The sequence below is a fragment of the Poecilia reticulata genome, linkage group LG6 (genome assembly GCF_000633615.1).
Source record: "Poecilia reticulata strain Guanapo linkage group LG6, Guppy_female_1.0+MT, whole genome shotgun sequence".
Lineage (NCBI taxonomy): Eukaryota > Metazoa > Chordata > Actinopteri > Cyprinodontiformes > Poeciliidae > Poecilia > Poecilia reticulata.
In genome coordinates, this window is record NC_024336.1 from 17,550,377 (window position 1) to 17,567,809 (window position 17,433).

A 17,433-nucleotide genomic window follows, 5' to 3' on the forward strand; every position below is an offset into this window, starting at 1 on the left:
AGCAAAGACGATTTCAAAGAACAGCCTGGCTCTCACTCCCACCGGGATCGAAGGCTCTTCTCGACCTGAAACAGTTGGGAAATTGGGAAACCGTCAGCTGATTGACGATAACCATTGTTTGCTTGGTAATCTGCTACACTGTCAGCATCTGTCTCATGTGTTGCTGTCAGTGATGTTACACACACACTGACAAGCAAACACTGCGCCGTGGACCTTTTCCATGCCTCCTACTGTTTCTCAGGAATTTGTGTTGAAGCTCTGCGAACACACTCCAGCAGACAGACACACATGGAAGTCACACACACACACACACACACGCACGTGTGCGCACACACATGCACGTCTGACATGCGTTTGGGCCTAATGAACATAACAGAGCAGCAAGTCATTACACATACCTCATTCATTTCCCTCCACTGTTTTGCTTTGTCACACACACACGGACAGCTGCAGATGCTGCGTGTACGCACACATGTGCCTCCTCTTAGGCACGCTTCTATCAAACAACACACAGTATTGCACACAGTCAGCGTACCAGCGTGCTCGAAATTACACGCTGTCCCATTTTTTTTTTTTTTTTATGTTTGTTTCTGCACAAGCAGGAAGTTTGACTGAGATAACTCCCTGCCTTTGTCATGTTATATTTGGCACCTGTTGTTTGAATAACCATCCGTACACACACACACACACACACACGCGCGCGCGCGCACACACATACAAAGTGCCTTGTAAATCGAAGATATTTAAACTCTCTTTGCTTTTCTTCCAAGATGTCTGAGGTTTCCAAAACATGTTGCTCTGTTCTCCATGTTTTAAGTTTTACTGTCTTAAGACGTCGAAGATTGTTTTCCTTTGTGGGAGCTGCTGTTAAAATCTTGGTTGGTAAAAATAAAGACCCGAGTAAAAACCCTGAAGAACAACAACAAAAACCTGTGACGTACAATGTTTTTTTTTGTTTGTTTCCTTTTTATTCAAATATTTTCAGATGTGCACGATAACAAAGAAAAAGTGTGACTGAACCCTTTAATCCCTGTTTTTCTCTTTTTGTTCCCCTCCCCCGTTATCCGCTATGCAAAAAAATACAAAATAATAAAGCCCAATATTGTTGACTCAGTAGAGCCAAGCTGAGCTGACAGATGCATCATCCCTTATTATCAGACTGCTGGGAAGCCTGGGACAGAGAGACCCGCTGGACAGTCTCTGTGGGGTTCGCAGCTGAGCAGGTGATACTGCAGGAATGTGGACCAGGACAGGTGGGGAGGAACATTCAGGGAAAAGGGAGGGGAAAGGCCCTGTGGCGTCATCGCTTATCCCCTGCACTGCACGCTTCCCCTCAACAACGTCTGCTGGCGAACGTCTGACAACAGCCCTGGATCCGGTGTCGTGTTTAGTTTGGCCGGTGTGTTTATTTTCATAGAAAGGACATCTTTATTGATAAAACTTTGTCTGTTGTCTGGGGATGTTTTGCTCCGTGTTTTTGTTTGCTTTGCCAGTCTGTCGCAAGAACTCTGTCTCTCCTCTGACCTGCGGGAGATCCATAGTAAGAAGGATTTTTCCCCCCTCTTATTTTGAGGAAAATACTTGTCCTCAAAGAAACCCTTAGTAGAACAAAAAAAATTAAAAAAAATAAACTTTGTTATGGCTGGAGAACATCTGTGAACAATAGTTTTCTAATCTTGCCACAGATTCTCAATTGTATTTGGGGAAGATCTTGGACTAGGCCATTCTAAGTCATTAACATGTTTTAATTTTAAACAGTCATTGAGTTGTTGAAGGTCAACTTCCACGTAGGTCTCAATATTTTTGCAGCCTCTGGTTGGTTTCTCCAGGACGTTGCTGTCTTTATTCATCTTCCCACCAATTTTGAGCAACTTCTGCACCCATTCTTGATTATCCCCACAGTATTATCCTTCCACCCCCATGTTTCACCATGGGATGGTGTGATATGGGCTGATGTATAGCGTTAGTATTCTGTCACAAACAGCAATTTGCGTGGAAGCCAAAATGTTGCATTTGTGTCTGATTTCACTGCACCGCCTTCTTTCACCTTTTTGCTTTATTTGCAACTTTAAACTTTAAATTAGTCTTCTCATGGTTTTAAATGCAAAGTGGCAATCTCTTTTCAGATCTTCCATAAAGGCCAGATTTATGAAGTGCATGACTAATAGTTTTCCGGCTGACCATTTAATAATTTTCACGTTTAACATGACAAGATCTTAAAAAATTATTGGGACGTTAATGTTTATGGTCAGCAATGTACATGATGTTTTTGGTATTAATGTTACTTCTCACTTTTGCAATATTCGTGTCTTCTTATTTTTGCTGTGTCTGGCATTTTTGAACTTGCAACATTGAAAAAGGTTGAAACAAAACAAACTGGGGGAGTTTCAGGAATCGGCTCACTTCTCCCCATCCGAATAATCGCAATCCTTGACAACGCTGTAGGGGTAAAGCTGAGCACCTGTCTGTGGGGTTTCACTCGTTAAATGGGCCCCGAGCAGAAGGACAGGTACAGTTTGTTACAGAAACTCGCAGCTGGATGTTCGGAAACAGGAGCTGAGGAGACCTCATTGTTTACAGGAGCGATGACTCCAGGTGGCCAAACCTGTGGGGCCAATAAAGTACAATTTCGCAACACACTGCCTCGCTGTCCTAGAGAAGGAAAACCAGTAGTGCAACCTTTTATTTTCAAATGTTCAATAATTTGTTTCAGCAGGCGCAGCTTAAATAAAGACAGATTGTTATTTGCAGGGATGACCTGGCAGTAATTGCTACGAGCGGGCACCTGATTCACCGAGCGACAGTTTGTCTGTTTAACCTGGTCTCAGACAGCTGGCTAACTCTCGCTTTAATGATAATAATAAGGTTAACTTGGTGTAGCCTCGCTCCCCGTTGAGCCCACAATTACTGCCCATGGTACACTGTGTACGCACGGTCTGTCTGGGGAGCAAGCCACCGGATAATTCCTGGTTACCTGTCAAAGAAACTTCTAATAAACACATTTTACACACAAACACCTGAGAAAAAACTTTGAAAATTCTGTAAAAAAAGAAAAAACACATGGGCAGGCATGCGTTCAGGGAACATGCACTTTTACAACGATAGGAATTAGCCAACACGCAGAAGGGGACAAACCAGGATTCTGTTGGCCAAAAATGTTTGTTGAGGTTGAAGTCATTATGGTTACATCATCTCTAGGTCATTCAAAACCTCATGGCGTGCTGGAGCTGCAGCAACAAGAGGAAGTATCTCATGATGTTCTGGGTTAATGACGTTAAAAGAAACATGGATTAGTAAGGTTTCATAGCTTTGTTTTTCATTCACAAAAAAAAATGAAAAACAAAGCTATGAAGTCGAGTAGTAAAAACCCCAGGGAACTTTTCGTTTTTAAATATTTTTTTCAGCCTTTAGTAAACAGTAATTTGACAGGAAAGAGAGAGAAGGGGAAGTCATCAAATGGCCCGAGACCGGGAAACAAACCCATGACAACCGCATTGGAGGCTGTAGCCTCTCCACAAGCTGCAGCTGATTTACTAATTCAGCTACAAAGAACCACAGACCCCCAGAAACCTTCAGATATAAGAAGTTAACCTACTAATGAGATGTCATAATTTGTTATAAACAAAGGAATCCACTTGTGTTTACTACAACAAACATGTCAGAAGAAAGGGGGCTGAATACAAGTGCATGTACCACATTTTTTGAAAGCCATGTATTCTCCTTCCACCCTACAATGATTCACTCTTGGTGTATCAAATAAAATCCTGAGAAAGTGCACTGAAATTTCCAGTAATTGGGACAACATCTAAAAACGTTCATGGGGGGTATGGATGATTTTCGTAAGGTGGAAGAATCCACTGTGTGGACTAGAAAAATGTCTTTCATCTGGACAGAGTACATAATTGGCATGTCAATTCAAAGTTAACCCACAACCGCGATTAGCATAAAGTGGCCTTAGCAAAACAAAACAGCCTGTGAAACATGGTCATTTTCTCTTTTCTAGGTCTGTTTTTCATTTTGTACCTCATAACAACAGAGAAGTCCAAAAAGGTTTCACAATCATGTCTAACAGCTAGAAAGTCATGTTACTTTTCCTTGTCACTATGACAATCATCCATCCATCCATATGTTTATCCTTGAAGGGTCGAGTTGGGGGCTATATAATTACAGTCTTTGTAAAACAGTGATGATAGCTGGTTGATTTAATTTGCATTGAACAAAATAAGGTTTCCTGACCTCTTGCTCTGGTACAAGCTCCACATATACTCCCCACCTATATCACTCATCTGAAGTGTCGCTCTCAGTCTCAATCACAACAGCCTGTGTACTCATTACCCTACCAGGTCTATAAATCCACATTATCTCTCATTCTCCAACTTTTATGACTCAGCCACATCCTCCCATTTAGCATTATGTGGCTGAACATTAATCAAGCCCATCCATGCTGCACACTTGCCCTATTTATCTCAGATTATCTCTTTTCCCATAATGAGCAGTGATTTTTGTACCATCGGGTAGACTATGGACCCTGTGACCTGTGAGGTTGCTGGCAACGCGCTGATGCAATATGGGCATGAGGGCAAACTGTTTTTACAACCACAGTCCATACAGAGGACAGGTTTAAAAGACTCTCCAGTCTCTTAGTACATAAGACATATAAAACAGATTTCAATTTTTTTTGTTCCAATGTATCTAACATTTTCAGATTACAAGTACTATTTTGAAATAACAACCTGTACGGAGTTAAGCATGTTTTTCATTAAGCTCTGATTAATGTTTAAAAGGTGGTAGATAGACAGGTTGATAGGCAGTTAGGTATTGGAAATTGAAGTAGTTTTGCCATTTAAAGTAATAAATTTCATTTCATAACTGCGGAGGTTAACAAGTAGTTTCCATCCTTCTCCTCATATCTGCTTATCAACTTTGTTTAAGTGGTGCAATATAACAGCTGATAAAAGCTGTTTAACAGGAGTTGTTTATGTTTGATTGCTGTTGTTTTACCGCCTCATGGCCACGAATAGCATGAGCTCCTTTCATCTGCTAGTATTAAATTCATGAACGCAGCCTGTCAGCCAGCAGTAATTCTCCAACATCAATCCAATTGTTGATGGGACAAACATTTTGAGGCAAATTGTCATTTCTGGCGTCCTTTGTGAAAAGCAGTTGCCTCCCAATCCTGTTTTATATATTTATTTTTATCTCAGTCTGAATGTCATAGCACTGACCGGAATGGTCTGAACTGCTCTCCATATGTTGAAATGCCACCAGCCAGGATAAAAACTGTTCCTCCAGCATGTCTTGTATTGTTCTGCATACGTTCTCTGCTGTGGCATGGTTTGCTGGTCTCCCAAAGGCAAACCCTTAATTGCTTGGCGCCTCTCAAGAAAAAGAAAAGGAAAAAAAAAAAAAACAAACAAACAAAGAAACTGTTTTGTTAATAGCTTGCTGCTGTTGGCTGCTGATTTGGCCCAAGTAGTAATGCCAATTCTTTTGGAACACACACAAACATCAAGCTGCCACCCATCATTAGCAGGGCTCCATGAACACAAATAAGTGTGTTTCTGTGTGTGTGAAGCGGTACTGACATGTTCATACTTGCCTGTTTTTAAATATACATGCATATTCAAGTACTGTATGCATATTTGCTTTCCTGCGAGCAAGTATCCTTTGTGTTGATTAGTTTATGTAAGCAGAAGTAGTTAGCAAAAACTTTGTTGCTTCTTGACTCTGCCCCCAAATTTACATCTTTCTGCCCGCTTCACTGAAGAATGAGATTAAATTGACAATCTTGGGCAGAAAGGTGGCACAGCAAACACAAACAAGTGCAGCTTTCATGGCATGTCTCAAAGGAGAGTAGCTTGTGGCATCCAAATGGCATAACTGTGATGTCCCCCTGGAGCAATTTCCCAAGAAATATCTGCGTCCTTTGGTCATGTTGTACATGCGTAAATTTATGCAAAAGTTTTCATAAATTGTCGTATAATTGTCCCAAGGTGGAACTGTGTTATTGCTGTATATTTGTGTTTTACCTGGTTTTATCTGCATGGTTTTGATTTTAAATGTAAGCCTTTCCCTTTTTACTTCACCCTGCTGATTTTTCACAACTGTTGATCACCTGGTGACTTGAGTAACAAATAGGGAGCCAGCAGTCTGGCAAAAAACAATATGAAGTGGCAAGGAAGGGCAATTAAGAGGGAAAATGAGGAGCAAAAATGGGAAGACCTCTCCCTCCATGGGTCAGGAGATCAACAGCAGCAGCGGTAGCAGGAACAACAATGGTACAGGAAAACAGAAGCAGAGGCTGGCACTTTGCCCCTGAAAGTACCCAGAGTAATCCCCATCCTCCCATGCAAAAGATTTCTGCAGATTAATAATCGAAGGTTGGTGGCAATGTTACCATGGGTGGTTTTTTTGCGCATCAAGACAAAAAAGGACTTCAGCAGAAGTCTCTGCAACACATAAAAACAGAAGTTGCACAAAAAAGTAAAAGGTCAAAGAGAGGAAGAGAAAGAAACAGAAGGAATGAACTTTATAACCCCTGAGAGCTGGTAAGGGTCAGTATAGAACTTCTTTCACTTGGTTTGGGAAGATAACCACAACATTCATGGGACTAGAGAGACAAACATCCATATTGTGCCTACACTGTTAGCTGGAGGGTGTAGGAGCCTGTTTGTGTGTCTGAAAGAATGACAGCTGGAAACATATGCTGGAACTCATTCAAGTGTTGCACAAACAACCAACTAAACACTTGTCAATTGAAAGAACGTCCTGAGGGAACTGTTTGTGATTTTTAAATGTTGGGGTGGGGGGAAACAACTAAATACACTGCTGGCATAATTGGTTGATTTTAAAAAAGTTTTGCATATTCCCAAACCTGCCCCCTGTTTGAAAATGTTTCTTTTCATTAAGGTCTGAGTTCAGTTCTGTAGTAAAAGCCAAACCTTTTTTGGCTTTTACCAAAATGGGTTTTAAGTGATTTCCAAGAAAGCACTTTAAAAGAAAACATGAAGTAGGAGTAAAGATCTCAAAAAGTAACATACCATGCCCAAATCTGCAGATTTTCAAGTCAAATGAAATCATAGCAATAGAAACCTTCAAGTCATTACAGGGTCACAAAACAATTTTTAAAGCTTTAAGACTGCAGCCTTTTCAAGAGTGGATTGACCACCAAAATTACTTAAAGAACACATTGGCATGCCATTCAGGTGGTAACAAAAGAAGAACACAGAAAAACATTTAACCGCCCCACCGTCTTATTGCGACGCTCAGGGGGCGTGCGGCAAATGTCACGGTTGGACAGCAGCGAAACTGATGGACCGACAGTTCCCAAAACCACACACACACACAAAAAAAACCTCATAAGAGCGCATGCAGGGTCATTGTGACCCTGCCGGACCACGCATAGTGTAGGGTCTAATAGACCGATCTCTTGGTCTGAGTAAAGAGGTCACTGTTCATGATTTAGAAAAAAAAAAAAAAAGAAATTAGGAGTTAAAAGATAAAAAGAAATTCTTGCGGGCCAAAGAGAAATCAAAGGTTTTCCTTACGTTGCTATTGCTATTCAATATCTGTATGCTCCCTCTAGCTCAGTTTATAGCAGAAAACAAGATTAGCTATGACACCTTCGCTGATGAAACACAGCTCTACATTACAGGAACAATCTAGACGTCAACACACAACTTAAGCTGCTACAACTAGAAACTAGCGATCAGGCCCAAAACTGGAGTGCAGTGATGGATTCAGACCTGAATCTTCAGAGCCACATAAAGACAGTCATAAAGTCAGCCTTCTAGCAAACAAAGAACATTTCCAGGATTAAAATACTAATATCCCAGCAAGAGAAACTCAAGTGTTTATCTGTATAGTCGCAAATTAAAGAATTTGAAACATTTAAGCACAACAGAAGACATATGCAAAGGGACACATTTACTTTACAGAAATTCTTAGGAACCAAAATTATTTATTTTATTATTTGGCAATTTGTGTGTTATTACACATGGCATTGTTGCCACCCTCTGAGCTCTTCACATCTACCTGAACAGAAACATTATTGCCAGCTAACCCAACTCACTTATGCAGCACAGGGTTTTGAAGTGAGGGAGAGGTATGGATCATAGTCTGCCTTGTAATTAACAGAGATTGCTATTTTCCCCTCAGAATGGGCTCTCCTTTCCTGATCTGTAATTATATGTTGTTCAAACATTGAGGGGAGTGTCCCTGGTGATTGTGAAGCCTGCTTTATTGTGTCTCCACTGGCACGACAAGTGCCAGCATCACTCATTGTCTGTCTTTGCGTTTTAAAGATTAAATTCTTCACGCTTCATCGTTATTGTTAAATCGAGTAAATTCGTTTTTCTGCTTCAGTTTTACTGTGGTTATCAGGATAACGGGTCGCTGCTCAGTGTGTCTGTTTGGGCCTCAGGTAGTACCTGAGTGACCTCTGCATGGCGACACTGGCATGAAGCAATAATAAATTCCCCGAAAGAGTGAAGTAAGGAGTCATCTGGGTAATGTTAATGTAACAAACACTTCATGTTACAAGACGCTGACCTGTAACTAAGTTTAATTAAAAGCAATATTTAGCTTTTAATAAAATACAAACAGATGGATTGATGTCAATCTGTTAATCTTTCTATAAATGCAACTGTTCTGTGAAGGTTACACAAGTTTGTCAAAGAACTATAGAGACCAAAAAGCTACTGGACAGATCAGCAAATGTCCTAAAGAGGATTGGGCTACGGAAGCCTCCGTTCAATCCATAATCGTAAAAGACAAACATTATGGCAGTAATGGCTGTTGAAAGAAGCAGCCAATATGCCCTTTATAGATCTAGATATATCCACAAATATCAGTAATCAGATTTTATGGAAGGAAGTGTGATTAAAAGTCAGCTATTTTCAAATGAAAGCCACAATAATTTACATTCACAGTTTACCACAAGTTAAGTAGGGAATAAATCAACAGCAGGTGCTCTAATCAGGTTGGTAAAAAAAAAATCCCTTTTGATCTACATTTAAACACCATGTGGAGGGAAAAAAAACCTAACACAGCACAGCTGACTGAAAACAATGTCTCCACTGGGAAACACAATGGTGGAAGTATTATGCTGTGGTAAGGCTGGTCAGGAAGAGATAGAAAATCTGATCAAATTTGAAAGGAAATGGGGGGGGGGCAGGAACTTAAGTCTTCAGAGAAAACGTGTTTTCAGCTGGAAAAGACTTGATTTTGTACCTAAACCTAAAGTCAGTCTGCTACAAGAGATTGGTTTATGTCAGTCTAAAATCGGTCCTTAAGGGTTGGTGCCCTGCATGTTTTATATGATAATCATGTGACACATTAGAACCAAAATGCTTGCTAACAGGCCTCTATAGAGCATGGCAACATGGTGAGAGAGTCAATTAGCAATTTAAATAAGCTGTGTTGAAGAAAAGGGTCATCTAAAACCTATAGAGTTCTTGAGTTACAGAGCTGGTCATGCCTGGTTTAGATTGATAAATTTCCCTGTGTTGAAATTCACAAGTCATTGTCCAGACCTAAATCCACCTGAGAATCTGCAAAAAGACTTGAAAACTTTAGTTCATAAGCAGATTTATTTTACAACCTGACTGAACTTGAGAGGAAGAGACAAACATTTCAGCCTCTAGATGTGCAAAGCTGCTCTATACTCCTAAAGGGTTGCAGCTGAAATTACAGTGAAAATTACATTCAGGGAATCGGCATGCTGTTTTTTCTTTTTTGTTTTTTTTTTTTGTTATTGTCGTTGAAAACATTGAAACCCATGTAGGATTTCCCCTCCACTTAGCATTTAAACGCTACTTTGTGTTTTCCTGAAACATGGATACATTTATGTTTGTGGTTATAATGTGACAAAAATGCTGACTTTTATGTTTGGACTGACATTTCGGACTTGTTAAATTACCAAATTGAGGTCACAGAAGGTAACTTTTGGACATTGAAAGTAAGTATCAACCAAACATAGATTGCGCCACACAGAAAACATCTGAGCATGAAGTTAACCCCTAATTTTTTTGGCTGGAGGAAATTGTCCTGCAGTCACACAGTCGCCACACCACTAGAAACCACTTCCCCGATTGTTATGATTTTGTTGTTGTTGCTGTTGTTGTACGGCGAAAACCACCCCATATTCCATGTTTTGACCCTGCAGAACATCACGTTTCAGTCACATCCACATTGCTCTGCCATGTCTCTGACCTTTCAGTGTTTGTTGAAAAAAAAACACCGAAAGCCTCAGAATTGCAAAACTTTACAAATGCAGCATTTGAGGCTTTCTATGTTTAGTGCATGAGTGGGATGTATGAATTCTTCTTATGCTTTTTTTGGAACTAAAAAATAAAACAAACACTGGCATTGTGCAGTTGTTTGGTTTCCCCAGGAATGTTTTTGTTTTCTTTTTGTTTTACCCATGAAACAATCACCTCCGAACCCAGGCAAACATAAAAATTTTAATGTCAAAGATTTTTTTTTTTATCCAAAATTATCTTTATAGCTGGATTACAGTATTAGAGCCTTAATGAACAGGACAACAAGAATACCGAAAATCGCAAAGAGACCCCAAAGCCTCTTTCAATACCTTTTGGCATTTTTCCTCTTCTGTCCTTGTTGTTTTAATCTGCTTAAAATCCACTAAGATTTCCATCACCCTGTTAATATGTCAGAACCTGAGGTTATGTAATTACAAAAGCCTTTTCGCAACTCCTGGCTGATTAGAAATTGACAATTAGATAGTTTTGTGGGGCGCTGAAGAAACACAATTCGCTCTTTATGCTCAGTCTCTGCAGCAATCACCTCGGAGCCCATGCAAAGATGTCGACAGATTTATGTTTCACATTATAAACTCTTGGAGTTGAAAGCATCCATATGGTTGTGTTTCTGATTAATTACCTAAAACAGGGAACACTGAATGCTTACGCTTTTACACACCGTGAATGCACTTGACTATAACAGGGAGCCAGTACAGTTTGTTCTGGCAATTGAGGTGCTGCGGTATGACCCCTTTTTCTCCTAATTCTCTCTCTCACTGTCTCATTCTCTCAATCTCATTGCCTTCCCTCCATCCTCTTTTCAGTCCACAGCAATTAGAGAGGAAAAGTGGGCAAAGGAGGAATGTGCAACCATGCTTTGTGAGGACTGAGCGATTGAGAGAGGGAGCGCACAAGAGACAAAGTAATAGATAAAGAGAGGGAAGTGAGAGATAGAGAGACAGAGGGGGAGAGGAGAAGAAAGGAGCAGAGGAGGGCTATCTTAATTGGCCTGTGTGGCCACGCTGGGCTGCGATGGTTCGGACCTGCCAAACCCTGTGCCTCAATAGTTGGCCAGGCCTAACATGCATCCCGTGCATCCGGCCAACCACAACTAACTCCAGTGTGCTCTTTGGCAGTCTCCAATGTCAAGCCTGGAGGAGAAGTGCCACCCACATCTACACTCTGCTCTGAAGTTCACAAAGGGATGGACGTAAAAGATCATGTTGTTCGACTCATTTAGCTCCAGCAGTTAAATTAAAGGTGGAGGCGTCACTGGTCAGGGAGTCCTAGATGCACAACATTTCTATGCATGAAATTTAGAGAGTAAAGGACAAGTTTTGATCGTTTACTTGTTTCTTGATTCTTTTTTTTTCTTATTTATTCCCGTTTTCTTTTTTTTTTAATCCTTCATAGCATCCTCGTTTTTGTCTTTCACTCTGGTCCTGGCCCACTTCTTAAATAATGCCAGGATCACATCTCTTGGTAAAAGAAAATAAATTTAAAAAATAGAAGGGTTATAAGGGTTTTTAATTTCATGGGCATACAATTTTTCAGGTGGCAAGAAGAGTGTGTAAGAAAGTAAATGTTTAGCACATTTTTATAAATTTGAATCTCAAATTCAAAGTCCTTTACAGGAACGTCACAGAGCTTGTCCAAATATAAAAGTATAAAAATCAGTTCAAAGTACAATGAGCATGGCAAAATCCAAAAATAAACACATGGTTGAATTTTATGATTGAATTAGAAAACTTAAAATCAACAATAATGCAACTAATAATGATCCCTAAAAGCGAACGTAAAATTATCATCTTGAGCCATCATTTTTGTTTAATGAATTAGCTTCCAACGCATCACTTTACAATTATTTACACCCATTTTTACATAGTATATTGCTACTGTAGTGGGTATTTTGTAAATTGGCAGTAAATCACTGTTATGTTCTGAAGTGTATGCAATATAATTACAATGAAAGTTCATAATGTAAATTGGCCCAAGTCCATACAGATCTTTCAATGTCATACTAAGGACCTTAAAACAAATTCTACAAGCAACAAGGAGCCTGTGTAAGGCAGCTTAGTTCCAACATATCAAATCAGCTAATTTGATAGTATATTTGCACTTCAAAACAGAATATTAGGTTGTTTCAGAATTATGAAGCAAGCTTTATTTATTTAGCTAAATTTTAAGATCTGCCACAGTGACGAATAACCAATAAAAGTTACATATCACTGTTCTGTTGTGGCTTTTCCCAGCCTTTTTAGTGCCCCACGCCCCATCTGGCCACCTCACATAGAACATTCTGGAGATGCCCTTTGGCATCTTCCTAATGTTTGCTCATTTCTGGTGACTTCACAATCCTGGCCTCAGATGTATCTTGACTTTGTCAAAAAACAAAACAAAAATGCATGCATACCACACCTCCAGTTTCTTTGAGATGCTTGCACAACCGCTAGATTCATAACTCCTCTATATTTTTATCGCCTCTTTGAAGCCATGCCACTGAAACACGTCACCAGCTTCACCGGCGCTGACAGCTTGGCTTGTTTCAGGTTGATTTATGTCATGCCAAACGGTGTCCTGTCATGAAAGGAAATCGATCGTATCTTTTCAATTTAGAGTCACTCTAGGCATCTGCAGGAAGCAGGTTTCCCAGAATACACCCACGTGTTATATCTTTCTATCTTCCATCCTACTGACTTTCATTCATTTTTCATTCATTTCTAGAGGGTGAGCCTGACCCTAACCCAAACCTGCATGCCCAATTCTAACCTAAAATCAGGTAAAATCTTAGTCTTAACCTCTAACCCAAAAACAGCGCTTCTTCATATGGGGCCCCATACGGAGTACTGGGTTCTCACTAGGTAGCATTTGTGGGGCAAAAGGGCCTTACAAAGTGAGAGTGCAAAAACACTCACACACACATTCACCTGGAAAAAAAAACAAAAAACGCCTATTGGTTTCACTTTTAAAGAATTATGTTGTCTCAGCATAGATAAATAAAATCAGTACTTGCAGAACTCAATATATTTCAGCTGAGCAAACATATTTCTGTTTCTTGTTGATTCAACATGTGCCTTTTTATTTTCCTCTAAAGCACACAGTCAATGAAAGTTACTTATTAAACAGTCAGCGCCAATACTTCATTCATCAATCAAGCCACATGAATGAAAAAAAAACTGCATTCATTTGCTTAGAGAGTAAACTCATGGAAATTTTTATACGATCACATGCAAATGCTTGGTATGTACCTGATGTGTGCGGACGTGCACCGTCTGTCCTGTCTCAAAGGTGATTTAATAGAGCAATTTATGACCATAAAACACAGAACATGAGCTCCTGCAACGATAGCCAAACATGCCTCTCCACTTTGCCAGCGAGAACACATGTGCATCTCATCACTGCAAGACAAAAAACCGTACTTTATGGCCAGAGGAAAAATAGATTCTTGCATTTCTGGGTGCTAAGTCCAAACTTTTTCGAGCCAAGCTAAAACTCAGAATGAAAAGCTCCCGTGAACTGTGGCAAACTTGAGATAACCTTGGTCCCTCGAATGCTTCAAGTCTGAAAATCTGCCTAGTAACAAACATCCCACGAGAGGGTGTGTGGCTCCATATTCACTAATGAAAAGATGTGCTGTTTTCAGAATGCATGTGATAATTTCAGAACTACCAGTTGCTAAACTAAGCTGCCTGGCACTGAAAGACACACAATAGAGGATGGACGGGCGTGTCAGACACTCAAAAAAACAATGGGTTCGATTTAGGGGATGCATGCAGAGAAGGAATAACAGAGGAGTTGTGGGCAACCTACTTGAAATTTTGTGGGTGCTGATTTAAGGAATAAGTGACAGACAAGCAGCTGCGAAAGGCAGGCAGATGACTAAACGAAAACAGGGAGAGGAGGGAATAAAGATGAGCTTAAAACGGCCGGAGATTCTTTGCGACGTCTCAAAATGTAGCAAATCATTTGAACGCTGCTCAAAGTTTAAGTAATATAAAAATATGCCAGAAGTTCCCCTGAGGCTCACCACAAACTGAAAGCTGAAAACACACATCAAACATGACAAAAAAACCCCCCCAAAAAAACACATAGTAAATCCTTTAACCACATGTATGTTTGATAAAATGTTTTTTTTATTGATATTAAAAATGAAAGTACATGAATTGTGCATTTCGGACGATCTAGCGTGCAGAGATTAAATCAATAAAATACACAGGCTTGAATGAGCTACCGACAGACAATGTTGCCTTCGCTCTGCGAGTCATCTCTTCATATTCAGCGAAAAGAAGAAGTGGTTGTCTTTCACGCCATTCATAACAACACTAGAGTAGCCTGTTTGAACATTACAATAGTGAATGAATGCAGTCCTAGCAGGAAAAATATAAAATATAATAATAATAATATAACATTTATTATAATTGCACTGCCTGCTTTTGTTGCACAACTGAAGTAAAATATAATCAGACACTCAGATCTCTCAAACAGAAATAAGACGTAAAGTGTTCTCTCCACTCTACGCCACAGTACTTTATGGCGAGCATCCATTTAGTCTCAGTTCCAGGGCGGGCCGTTTGACCCAGACGAGGAGAGGAGGTGAAAACTATCGTGGCACAAATATATGTCGTTTACTTATTTTGTTTTTTTGTGTTTTTGTTTTTTTACTAAACCCCGTCAGTGGTTTGTCAACAGAAGAAAGCGGCATCATGACCAGACAAGGGTAGCAACGAGAAGGAGATTATTACTTTAACACAGCAGCAACTCAACATCTTGGCCTGAATGCATCATAAATGCTTCAGGGTGATAGCCCTTCATCGAATGCATAATGGATGCATTAGTGGGATTATGAGGAGTGAATGTAACCCAACACGTTCCAACGCCATGGAGAAAATGACAGACAGACAGACAGACAGACAGACAGACAGAGATTTTCTATTTGACAGACAGTGACCTCTAGTTCACACTTGTTTGTTGCTTTCATCACCGTGACATCATCAGGGCATCGATATAGTGACTTGTCTGAGTCACATGTAAGTTAAACCAAAAAGACGGTCCTCACAAGATCATTGGATGTCTTTCCCATTTAATTACACCTGGTCATCAATACTAAAGTGGCTTCAAAAACATAGTGGGTTTGATTTACAATCAACATTAACCAATAAACAGAGAGGGGGGAGAAGCTCCCACACTGACGCTTCTGGAAATCCATGCCGACCGTCCTATTTAAGAGTATATGTGCCTATTTCTGTGAAACGTTACGCCTTAATCAATCCACGCTATATGCTGCTGTTAAAAAAATATTAATTTATGGTAACTACTTCAAAATGAGGAGAAAAAAAAAAGAAAATGACATTGTTTTTGGTACAAAGCATCTACAAAAAAGCCTTACAACTCCAATTGGAAAAACAGAGATCATACAAAATAAATCTGTCAGTTGAGCATCAGTGCTACGTATATTATTTGGACCAATTTTTTTCAAATATATTTTATAACAAAATAAATAATGCCTTTATACAGTGCCCTTATTTGTATTTCAACAAACAAAAAAAAACAAAGAAACACAAAAGCTTGGCGGCTCATTATGCAAGATACAGCTCAGACTAAAAGGAAAATAACATCCCTGGAAACTAATTATATTTCTATATATATATATATCTATATATATCCTTATATGCATTTATACATACATAGATATATATACTGTATTTTCAAGTATTTGTTTTCAGGCAAAAGCAGGTGAATACTACTGATATAAAATAAAAATGTTAGTTGACAATATTGCTGTTTTTTTCCCTTTGAATTAACATTTTTGTGCCTTTCTTTTAAACTGTAAAATGATATAATAACAATAACCATGAAAACAAACCAAAAAAAAAAAACCAATTTAAAATGCCTAACTTGGAAAAACAGGAATGTCACGGTACCAGAAACTGAACAGGGTTTTCCTTTTTTTTTTTTTTTTTTTTTTTCTTTTTCAATGAGACATTGATATGAAAAAAGACAAAATAAAATATAACCATTATTATTATCATCCCACTTTGTTCTTTGTCCATGCCGTGTCAGTTCCTGTATAAGCAGTCTGCAGAGGCATGGCAAACAGGAAGTACTGTCTCACAGCTATAGTCCAGAGGGTCCACGGTGTCCCACGTGTGTCCAAGATTGTGCTCCGTGTTGTCCAGCAGCGTCAGAGGGACAGGAGAACCAAGGACCGAGTCTGGGGCCACCTCTCCATGCTGCTAATGCTGGCGAACTAATAATGAGCAGCCACTAGAACTCGCCATGAGCCGAGATGCCAACACAGCCCGTTTTTTGTTTTCTTTTTCCTCAGTGACTCTTCCCCCTGTTATTGACAGCGCCACTGCCAGGAGCTCCCCCATATCCTTTATTTTCCTCTCTTTATTTTAAAGTCACACTTTCCTTAAAACGGAAAGTTTAATATTCATTCAAAAAAAAGGAAAACAAAAACATGCTTTCAACCTCTTCTTTGAGTCCATTCCCAAAGCTAGCACCATGACATTTATTTTTTAAGCTACACGTTCATTGTTCATAAAAAAATAGTGCCTTTTTTTTTTCTTTACTTTGACGTAATCCGTGGCAATGTGCAATTCTGCAGACTCTTTTCTGCTTTTTGTTTGTGATCAAAAAAGGTGCTGGAACAGGAATCTAATTTTGCAAAATAATTCCTTACAGTGTGGAAGTCCCTTTATAGGTAGAGGTGCAAACTAATAGAGAAAAAAAAAGAACTAAGAGGTTTTCTTTTGCCTCAGGAAAAAAAATGATGTGGAATGGATTCTTTCATGCAAGTCGTTCTTCACTTTCAGTTGTCTTCCACCGGGATAAAAAAAGAAAAAAAAAACCATTATGATAGGTGTCCTCTTGACACTCGCAAACACAGATCTCTTTCATCTTCCTTCTCCCTCCCCTTGCCTTTTTTTTTCTCTTTTTGCTCGGGGATCCACCTGAATTGCATTCAGCTGAATTGTTAGAGTTCTGTTCAACTCTTGTGTTTGTTCCTTTTGTATCGGTGACTGAAAGAGGAGGGGAGCGAAGAGGGGGCAGGAAGATTGTGAAGGCATGTTCGTATGCCAGAGGAGGGTGGCTGAGGTTTAGGTGGAAGGGGGGCGGGAGCTTCGGGGGGCATTAGGAAAGGGCCAGGGGTTCAAGACGTACTGGA